The sequence below is a fragment of the Scyliorhinus canicula genome, chromosome 20 (genome assembly GCF_902713615.1).
Source record: "Scyliorhinus canicula chromosome 20, sScyCan1.1, whole genome shotgun sequence".
In the NCBI taxonomy this organism is placed as follows: Eukaryota; Metazoa; Chordata; class Chondrichthyes; order Carcharhiniformes; family Scyliorhinidae; genus Scyliorhinus; species Scyliorhinus canicula.
Window position 1 is genome coordinate 50,712,827 of NC_052165.1, and position 11,489 is coordinate 50,724,315.

Consider the following 11,489-nt stretch of genomic DNA (forward strand, 5'->3'; position numbering starts at 1 on the left):
CCTCCCCCCCTGTTGGTAGTCTGGTTCTTCCTGGTACCAAGTTTTGACCTGGATGTAGTCTTCCTGCTCTGCTGCTCTCTTCTGTGGTTCCTGTTGTTTTTGTGAGTTTGGGGGGTGGTGTGTGTGTGGGGTCCGGGCTCCTCCCTCCTTCCTCCCCCTCCCTTTTTCTCCCATATCTCTCTCTGCGACTCCCCTTGCCTCCCATCTACCGTGGGCAGCACGGTAGCATGGTGGTTAGCATAAATGCTTCACAGCTCCAGGGTCCCAGGTTCGATTCCCGGCTGGGTCACTCTGTGCGGAGTCTGCACGTCCTCCCCGTGTGTGCGTGGGTTTCCTCCGTGTGCTCCGGTTTCCTCCCACAGTCCAAAGATGTGCGGGTTAGGTTGATTGGCTATGCTAAATTGCCCTTAGTGTCCTAAAAAATAAGGTTAGGGAGGGGGGGTTGTTGGGTTACGTGGATAGGTTGACTTGAGTAAGGTGATCATTGCTCGGCACAACATCGAGGGCCGAAGGGCCTGTTCTGTGCTGTACTGTTCTATCTATCTATCTCCCCACTGCTCCTCTCCGTTATGTATCTTCTTTGTTCTCCTCAGTCTCCCCCCTCTCCCCTCTTTCTAGTTGCTATTGGGCTTGAACAGGTCTTGGAATAGGCTGATCAATGGCCCCCATGTTTTGTGGAAGCCCTCGTCTGACCCAGAGGGAGAAATTCCGACAGGTCTGCCAGCCAGTCTGCAGCTGTGGGTGGTGCTGCTGATCGCCAGCCGAGCAGGATTCTCCGGCATGCGATTAAGGAAGCAAAAGCCAGGGCGTCGGCCCTCTTCCCCATATGTAGTTCTGGCTGGCCCGATACCCCGAAGACTGCCACTCTCGGGCATGGCTCTACCCTCACCCCCACAACCTTGGACTTCACTTCAATAAAAGCTCTCCAGAACCTGGCAAGTCTGGGGCAGGCCCACAGCATCTGGGCGTGGTTGGCCAGGCCTTCCTGGCAACGTTTGCATTTCCAGGAAGAACCTGTTCTTTCGGGTTCTAGTTAGGTGAGCTCTGTGCACCACTTCAAACTGCATGAGGCTTGGTGACTTCCGGTGGCGCCAATGGTTGAGTGGTCATACACAGGACAGCTCCTGCTGAAGGCATAGAAAAGAGCTCTTTTTACCTGAAAACGGGAGTAACTTCGATGGAAATGCGGCTGAAGGTCGGAGGAGAAGATTCTGCCCCCCCCGGGTGTGGCTTGTCTGCTGGTTTCCAAACCCAGCATAGAAAGGTGAAAGACCTGGCCAAGGAGTGGAAAGAGACCTGTTGCACAGCAGCTATTGGAAAGATGGTGGAGGGGGAAGGGTCAGTGTAAACTGGAAGGCCCCAGATGGAACAGTTGATGGTTTTCATCAACTTCCGTCAGCAAAAGAAAGAGATGCAGGAGGACAGATCAAAGGCCATCGAAAGGCACCCCTGAAGGACTCAATGGAAAGGGTCGAACAATGTTTGGAGGCATAGGGGTCACAGACCTGAGAGATGGAGAGGGTGATGTCGGACCACAGCGATTGGGTGGTGGCATTGGAAGCGGAGGTGGGGTTCTTAGGACATCAGGACGCTGAGAGCAAAGGTTGAAGAGCATGAGAACAGATCAAAAAGGCAGAACCTGCATATTGTTGGCCTGCCTGAAGGAGTGGAAGGCATGAGTGCCACGCGGTATGTCTTGAGGATGCTGGCGGGGCTAGTGGCGGAGGGGGTGCTGGACAAAGGCCCCTGAGGTGGATACAGTGTGCAGGTCTCTGAGGCAGAAGCCAAGAGCTGGGGAGCCGCCACGGGCAGTAATCGTAAGACTCCACATGTTTGTGCAAAAAGAGAAGATCCTGCAGTAGGCCAGATCAAAATGGAGCTGCGAATGGCAGGGGAACAAGGTCTGAATATACCAAGTCATTGGAGCTGAACTGGCAAAATGGCGTGTTGGATTCAATAGGGCCAAGGCGGGGCTGTATCGACGGTGGATCAGGTTTGGGGTGCTCTACCCGGCAAAACTATGGGTGAATTTTGAGGGCTGGGAATATTATTTTCAGACCCCAGAAGCGGCCAGTGACTTTATTAACGAGCACAAAATAGGGGAGGTCTGAACTTTATGGGGAGATGGAGCTGCTGACACTTTTGAGTAATGGAAGATACGGGTAGAGTGGGGGTTGGAGGGTGGGGGGGGGGGGGGGGGGGGGGTTCTTTTCCTTCCAGCAGGAGGTTTTTTGTTTTGGTTGGGTCAACAATGGATAACGGGTGAAAAGTTTGTACGGTGACAGCCTCCCTCCCCACTCCCCTCCTGTTGCCCGTGGCGGTATGTTTCTATTCTGAGCCAACCTGTGGTCTGAGATGTGTCTTTGTTTGGGTGGGGGAGGTCCGTGGGGAGTCGTCTACACTAAATAAAGAGATGAGGGTGGGGGAGGTGTGGGGAGGTCAATAGGAGGAGCCTTTGGGCAAGAGTTGCCACACTGGCAGGTAATTCTGGTGAACGGAAGTGAGGTGGGGGAGATGGCTGAGAGGGACGGCCGAGGGGAGGTGAAGTGGCAGGGTTGGAGAAAAAGCGTGATCAGGGGCAAAGGGGGCCATCTTAGATGAGTCCGGTACAGGGCAAAATTAGAAGGTGCAGAGCCTAAAGGGGAGGATGGCAGACAGTAGAGGTGAATGGAGGCGTAAGCCCCCAGTAAGGCTTATAAGATGGAATGTGCAAGGACTCAATGGACCGGCGAAAAGATCTCGGGCTTTTGTGCAGCTCAGGATTAAAGGAGAAACTAGTCTTTCTGCAGGAGATGCACCTCCGCGTGAAGGACCAGGTCAGGTTCAGAAAGGGATGGGTGGGTCAGGTATTCCACTCTGGGTTTGACTCAAAGTCACGGGGTTGGCCATCTTGATGAGCAAGAAGAATGGGTTTGTGAGTGCGAAGGAAGTGAGGGACGCAGGTGGGAGTTATGTGATGGTGGGCAGGGCACTGGAGGGTACATCTGTGGTGTTGGTGAATGTATATGCGCTGAATTGGGATGATATAGGGTTTATGAGGGGGCTGCTGGCAGCGATCCTGGATTTGGCCATGCACCAATTGATCATGGGAGGAGATTTTGATTGTGTTCTAGAGCCGAGGGTGGATGGGTCGAGCTCCAGGTCAATGGAAAGAATATGAATGGCAAAGGAGCTGGGAGGGTTCATGGAAAAATGGGTATAGTGCATCCGTGGCACTTTAAGAACCCAGGGGGAAGGGTGTACTTTTTCTCACATGTTTACAGGGTGTACTCCAGAATCGACTTTTTTGAGGTGAGCCAGGAGGTGTTGGTAGGGGTAGAGGGGCAGAGTGCGGGGATAGTAATTTCGGACCATTCACCCCACTGGCTGGAGATTCGGCTTTGATCAGGACGGGATGGAGGCTTGATTCGGTGTTGTTGGCAGACAGAGGGTTCTGTGATATGGTGCGGTCAGTGATTAAAGACAATGTAGAGTTGAACCAGAAGGGGAGGTGTCGGCGGCCACATTTTGGGAGGCACTGAAGGTGGTGGTCCGAGGGGAGATTAACTCGTTCAAGGCACATGAGGATAGGAAAAGGAAGGAGGAGTATGGGCATTTAATGAACGAGATAGTCTAAGTATATAGGGAGTATTCGAGGGCACCCACCACGGAGGGATTGGCGAGAAGGGAAACGTTGTCGGGGCAATTTGATAGGTTGACGACGGGGAGGGCGGTGGGGCATCTGCATAGGGCAAGGGGGGCAGCAGTCCGAGTACGGGGAGAAGGCAAGCCGAATGCTGGCACACCAACTACGGAGGCAGGCCATGTCCAGGGAAATATTGAGGATACGGCCAGAGATGGGGAGGTGGTGACGGAGCCGGGGAGGATAAATGAGGCATTTAGGGAATACTGTAAGGAACTGTTCAGGGCAGACCCGGGGGTGTGAAGAAGGGGACATAGGGCGGTTTTTGGATGGGCTAGTTTCTGCAGTCGGAGGAAGAAAAGAGGCAGGCTCTAGAGGATGGTAGTGGGCGGCACAGTAGCACAGTGGTTAGCACTGTTGCTTCACAGCGCCAGGGTTCCAGGTTTGATTCCCACCTTGGGCCACTGTCTGTGCGGAGTCTGTACGTTACCCCTGTGTCTGCGTGGGTTTCTTCCGGGTCCTCCGGTTTCCTCCCACAAGTCCCGAACGACATGCTTGTTAGGTGAATTGGACATTCTGAATTATCACTCTGTGTACCCGAACAGGCGCCGGACAGTGGCGACTAGGGGATTTTCACAGTAACTTCTTGCAGTATTAATGTAAGCCTACTTGTGACAATAATAAAGATTATTAAGAGATTATTAGAGGAGCCTTTGGGGCGAGGTGAAGTATTGGACAGTATAAGGCAGGGGTGGGCAAACTTTTCCGTGCAAGGGCCACATTCAGAAATTCACAATTCACAAAGGGCCGCATAGTATATTAAGTAAAATAATTACTTCACCCGGTTATGATTCTGGGCACCTCATATAGAACATAGAACAGTACAGCACAGAACAGGCCCTTCGGCCCTCGACGTTGTGCCGAGCAATGATCACCCTACTCAAGTCAACGTATCCACCCTATACCAGTAAGTAACCCAACAGCCCCCCCCCCCCCATTAACCTTAAAAAAAAAAAATTTTTTTTTAAAATAAAAAAATTTAAAACAACATTTTTTTTTTTTTTTTTTAATGACTTGGTGGGCCGCAGAAATACCTTTGGCGGGCCACATGCGGCCCGCGGGCCGTAGTTTGCCCACCCCTGGTATAAGGGTATGAAGTCGGGAAAGGCCCCAGGGCCCAATGGTTACCCGGCGGAATTTTATAAGGAGTTTGCGATGGAACTGGCACTGCATCGGTTGGGCACGTTTAGCGAGGCATTGGAAAAGGGGGAACTGCCGGAGACGATGACGAAGGCAACGATCACATTTATACCAAAGAAGGAGAAGGACCCGTTGGTATGTGGGTCGTACATGGCCATATCGTTGTTAAACACAGATTTAAAAGTATTGTGGGGAGGATGGAAGGTTGTGCCCAGGGAATAGTCGCGGAGGACCGGACATGCTTCATAAAGGGCAGGCAGCTCTCCAGTAATATAAGGAGGCTGTTAAATGTGATTATGACCCTGATGAGAGGACAGGTATCGGGTAGTAGTGTCCATGGATGGGTGGAATGGTGGTATCTGTTTGAGGTCCTGGGAAGGTTCGGATATGGGCTGAAGTATGTGGCGTGGATGCGCCTGTTATGTGGCACCGGTGGCGACCGTACAGACCAATGATATTGGCTCACAAACCTTTGAGTTACACAGGGGAACAAGGCAGGGATACCCGCTGTCACCGTTGCTGTTTGCTCTAGCTATAGAACCTCTGGCAATAGCCCTTAGGGGATCGGCAGAGTGGCAAGGGATTACGACGGAGATTAGGGGGTCGCTATATGCAGATTGGGAGGATTATGGGCCTATTAGGGAAATACGGGGTGTTCCCAGGATACAAGTTGAGCGTAGGGAAATGTGAAGTGTTCCTGGTGAACAAGCTGGGTTGGAGGGAGGGCCAACCTGGGGGGGGGGGTTACCATTCAAAGTAGCCAGAGATAGGTTAGATATCTGGGGATTCAAGCAACGGAGAGTAGGCGATGCTGCATAAATGGAATTTAACAAAGCTGGTGGAGGAGGTTAGGGAGGATCTGAAGAGCTGTGACACGCTGCATCTGACTCTGGCAAGGTTTTAAAGGTGTGGGCAGGGACCAGCAAACCATGCACATATGTTCTGGGGCTGTGAGAAGCTGGAGAGATAATGGGGGGGGGGGGGGGGGGGGGGGGGGGCTGTTGGCAGCAGTAATGAGGATCGCAGGGGAGGAGGTTGGGCAGGACCCTTTGGTGGCGATATTCGGGATATTGGAGAAGCTGAAGCTGGAGAGGAAGGCCGATGTTGTGGCCTTTGCCTCTGTGGTTGCCCAGCAAAGGATCTTATTGGAATGGCAGTCGGCAATGCTGCTGGGGGTAGCGGCCTGGCTGGGAGACTTATATGACCTTCTCCGTCTGGAAAAGATTAAACACTAATTGAGCGGTTCAGCGGAGGGCTTTGAGGCAAGGTGGGGATGTTCGTGGCCATGTTTGAAGAGTTGTTCGTCGCGGGGGGGGGGAAGTGAAAATGGGGAAAACATTTGTACAAACTGTATGTTCGGGAGTATGTTCCCCAGATTGTTTATGTTTTGTAACCGTTTGAATAAGTTTGGAATAAAATACATTAAAAAACAAACATGCTTGAGGCTTCGCCTAGCGCAGGAGGAGGTAGAGTTGCGCCTACTTAGTGCTTCATTCCAGAGTCCCCAACCCACTTCCATCCCGGGTTCGTCCTCCCATTTTTTCCGAGCTCCATCCAGTAGTGCCCTTACCCTTTCCAATGGAACGACTTGTACGTGGATACCCTTGCCCTTTCCAGTCATCGTCCGTAGATGTCCCCACAGTTCCCCCTCTCCTTACTGTCTGTGTTTATTAGCTCCTCCAGTAAACTGTCTCTTGGGGCCCTAAGGTATCTCGTCGTCTCCTTGCAGACAAAGTGTTTGATTTACAGATGCTGTGGTTCCTGTCGTGCCGGTAGCATTTTCTGTTTTTATATCAGATTTCCAACATCCACAATGTTTTGCTGACATATATATGTGAAATTGGATGCTTTGAATCAGACATTATAGTCTATGAACTGACCAAATTGAAGTTTCTCAATTTAAAGTTAAAAAAAAACTGAAAAACAATGGAAACATCAGAACTCAAGCCAAGATTCCACTATTTTATCTAGCCCTTCATTTAAAAAAATTGAGCCTCTTGGAGGTGTTAAGCAATCATTTGGTTTAAAAGCCTAATCTAGTTTCTCATTCACAAAATTAGGCAGAGCTCTATAATTTTAATTGATTTTCAACGTGTCGTTCCTACTTAAGTATAATTTTTTTTTAACAAACATTTTATTAAGGCATTTATGGTTTTATAACAACAAAAGATATAAATGACTTCCGGTGGCGGCTATGAGGGAGTAGGTCGCACATTTGGTGGCTCCCGTTTCGGTCGGACTTTTGGACCTTTTCAGCTGACTTTTCTGCGCTTTTGAGCGCGGAACTGGAAAGCAATAGTACTCAGGCACAGGACCCATACAGAATTGTATGGACCTAAGAAGCCGGAGGGACCGTAAACAGCAGAAGAAGTGGTCGAGTAAGGGCACAGTGATAGAGACCAGCATGGCTGGTGTTCAGAGCAAGGAGCCGACAGCCCAGCCCACAATGGAGCAGCTGCTGCAGACTATGCAGGAGGGCTTTTTGGCTTTGAAGTGTGACAACTTGGAGCCGCTTCAGAAGTCGATTGATCGGATGGGAAAAAGGCTGGATGATCAGGCTCAGAAGCTCCAGCATTTGGAGAAGTCAGTGGAGGAGCAGGCTGACTTTCAAACGGTGGCAGATGTGGACATTCGGAGGCTGAGGGACCAGCAAAAAGTCCTTCTGGAAAGGCTGGAGAACCAGGACAACAGATCTCGTCGGCAGAACGTGAGAATCGTGGGCCTCCTGGAGGGGGCAGAGGGGTTAGACGCTGCCGCATATGTGGAGGGTATGTTTCAGAAGTTGCTGGGGAACAAGGTGTTCCCTTGCTCGCCGGTGATGGACGGGGCACACAGAGTGCAGGTGAGGCAGCCGCGACAAGGGGGTCCCCCACGAGTGATGGTGGTACGCTTCCACAGGTACCTGGACAAGGAACAGGTGCTGCAATGGGCAAAGAGCACACAAAGCTGTATTTGGGACAATACCACTCTGCGTGTGTACCAAGATTTGAGCGTGGAGGTGGCCAGGAGGAGGGGAGGCTACAGGCAGGTGAAGGAGATATTGTATAAAAACAAGGTGAAATTCGAGCTGCTTTTTCCGGCTCAACTGTGGGTTATGTATAAGGATCAGCACCACTATTTCAAGGAAGCCGAAGAGGCGATGGACTTTGTTAAGAAGCAAGGGCTGGCCCTCAGCTGAGGACCTTTAGACTCATGTTAGAGCTTTTAAGTATATGCGGTGTCTCTCCCGTTTTGGGATGTATCTTTTTTTTCTTGTTTTTGCGTGGTTTACCTGAAAGTTTCCTCTTTGGGCTTTTTGCTTAGTTGGAGTTTGGCTGGGGGGGATTTAATAAAGCAAACAGTTAAAAGGGTTGGGTTAAAATGGATGCTTCAGGGGAACTTTGTGCAATCTTTTTCTGTGTCTGTATGGGTAGGACTGAAGAGTGCCTGTTATTTCTTAACTCTTTTTTTCTTGTTTAACTTGAATTGAGCTATTGTGGGGGTTGTTTGTGACTTGCATAGAGTGTTTGCTTAATTAGGGCTGATTTGGGGAAGTGGTGTGGAGGGGTCGGGGGAGGGGTGAACAATGGGAACAATGGGTGGGAGACGGGCTGGTGCCGAGGCTGGGAGCCCCAGGCTAGCTGTGCAGCTAGTCAACGGGAGCTGCGGCGGGGGGTGTCCATATAGTTAGATTAGAGCAGGGGTTAGCTGATAGGATGGTGTTGCTAGGGGGGGAGGGGGGGGGGGAGTTGTTCTGCTGACGGGGATGGAAACTGGGCATGGTAACAGTGAGGAGGTCATGGGTGGAGCCAGCCAGGAGGCGGGCCAGAGGAAGCGCGACACATGGCTGGAGGGCTGGCCAAGGAAAGTGGATGGCTGATCGGCAAAGGGGGGGGGGGGCGAAATGCCCCCCAACCAGACTGATCACCTGGACTGTTAGAGGGTTAAACGGGCCGGTGAAGGGTGCGCGTGTGTTTGCATATCTGCGGGTTCTGAAGGCAGACATAGTCTTGTTTCAGGAGACACACCTGAAAGTGGCAGACCAGGTTAGGTTAAGGAAGGGCTGGGTCAGTCAGGTCTTTCATTCGAGGCTTAATTCTAAGACGAGGGGGTTGTGATCCTGATTAATAACAGGGTACAATTTGAGGCGGAGGGCATAGTTGTGGATGGGGGTGGCAAGTTCGTTATGGTGAGGGGTAAGCTCGAAGGGGTGAGAGAAGTCCTGGTCAGTGCGCATGCCCCTAATTGGGACGATGTGGATTTTATTAGGAGGATCCTGGGGAAGATCCCTGACTTGGACGCGCGTAAATTGATCATGGGCGGGGACTTTATTACAGTCCTGGACCCAAGCCTGGACCGGTCATGCTCAAGAATGGGCAGGTTGCCAGCGATGGCAAAGGAACTGAGAGGGTTCATGGAGCAAAGGGGGGGAGCAGATCCGTGGAGATTTAGCCAGCCGACGGTGAGGGAGTTCTCGTGTTACTCCCACGTCCACGAGGTGTATTCCCGAATTGACTACTTTGTGGTGAGTAGGGACCTGCTGGCCGGAATGGTGGGGGCAGAATATTCGGCAATTGCCATATCGGACCATGCGCCGCATTGGGTAGATCTGCAGTTTTGTAAGGACAGCTTTCAGCACCCACCATGGAGGCTGGAAGTTGGACTACTCGCGGACGAGGCGGAGAGGCTGAGGAAACGCATGCAGAATTACCTGCAGGTGAACGATACTGGAGAAGTCTCGGCACTGGTGCTCTGGGAGGCACTGAAGGCAGTGGTTGAGGGGAGCTGATTTCAGTTCGGGCGTACAGGGACAGGACAGATAGGGCAGAGACGGACGGACTGATTAAGGAAATTCCATGGACGGACAGGAGTTACGCGGAATCCCCGAGGCCAGAGTTACTCAGGAAACGACAGAGGCTGAAGGCCGAGTTTGGGGTGCTGACTACAGGCAAGGCTGTAGAGCAGCTTAGAAAGGTAAAAGGCGCGATTTATGAGCATGGGGAGAAGGCCAGTAGAATGCTTGCACAGAAACTGAGGAAGAGGGAAACGGCTCGGGAAATGGGGAGGGTAGTGGATGGGGAAGGTAATCTAGTGGGTGACCCAGCACGGCTGAACAAGGTCTTTAGAGACTTTTATAGGAAGCTGTACACTTCGGAACCACCCGGGGGGAATGAGGCGATTCCTGGACGGACTGACCTTCCCAAGAGTGGGGAGGGGGTTGGTGGACAGACTGGGGGCCCTGGTCAGGATCGAAGAGGTATTGGGGGGGCCTGAAGGTCATTCAGTTGGGTAAAGCCCCGGGGCCGGACGGGTATCCGGTGGAGTTTTACAAAAGATTTACCGGGATAATGGGGCCAGTGTTGGTCAGGGTCTTTAACGAGGCAAGAGACAGAGGGAGTTTACCCCCGACGATGTCGCAGGCTACCATCTCGCTCATTCTGAAATGGGATAAGGACCCGGAGGCCTGTAGGTCATACAGGCCGATCTCCTTGATCAATGTAGACGCCAAGTTACTGGCCAAGATTTTGGCGCCCAGAATTGAGGACTGTGTACCGGATGTAATTGTGGAGGACCAAACCGGGTTTGTAAAGGGGAGGCAGCTGGTGGCCAACATAAGGCTCAACGTAATTATGATGCCCCCGGAGAGTAGGGAGGTAGAGATAGTGGTAGCCATGGATGCTGAAAAGGCTTTTGACCGGGTCGAGTGGGATTATCTGTGGGAGGTACTAGGACGGTTCTGGTTTGGGGCAGGGTTAATCGGGGTTAGGCTATTGTATTAGGCCCCGGAAGCGAGTGTAAGGACGAACAGGACGATATCGGACTACTTTAGACTGCACCGTGGGACAAGACAGGGCTGCACTCTCTCCCCACTGCTGTTTGTGCTGGCCATAGAGCCGCTGGCAATTGCACTGAGAGCTTCTAGGGGCTGGAAAGGGCTGGTCCGGGGGGGGGGAGTGGAACATTGAGTCTCGTTATACGCGGATGATCTGCTGTTATATGTATCGGACCCAATGGTGGGGATGGACGGTATTATGGCAACCCTGAGGGAATTTGGCCGGTTCTCCAGATATAAACTGAACATGGCTAAGAGCGAGATGTTTGTAATTCAGGCGAGAGGGCAGGAGAGTAGGCTGAAGGGGTTGCCGTTCAGGCTAGTGGGGAGAGTTTCCGATATTTGGGGATTCAGGTGGCACGGGACTGGGGCAGGTTGCATTAACTCAACCTGTCCCGACTGGTGGAACGAGTGAGGGAGGAGGTCCGGAGGTGGGATGCGCTCCCGCTGTCATTGGCGGGGAGGGTGCAGACTGTTAAGATGATGATTCTCCCGTGCTTCTTGTTTGTTTTTCAGTGTCTCCCCATCTTTATCCCGCGGTCCTTCTTTAAGAGGCTGAATAAAATTATTCTGGGATTTGTATGGGCAAGGAAACAGGGTAAACAGGGTGATGCTTGAAAGGAGCAGAGGAGAAGGGGGTCTGGCATTGCCAAACTTCAGCAACTATTACTGGGCGGCCAAAAAAGCGATGAATAGGAAATGGATGGTGGGTGCGGGGTCGGTTTGGGAGCGGATAGAGGCTGCTTCGTGCAGGGGCACTAGCTTAGCAGCCCTGGTCACGGTGCCTCTGGCGCTTCCGCCGGCACGGTACTCCACCAGCCCGATAGTGGGGCTAGTGGAGGAGGCATGTAGGGG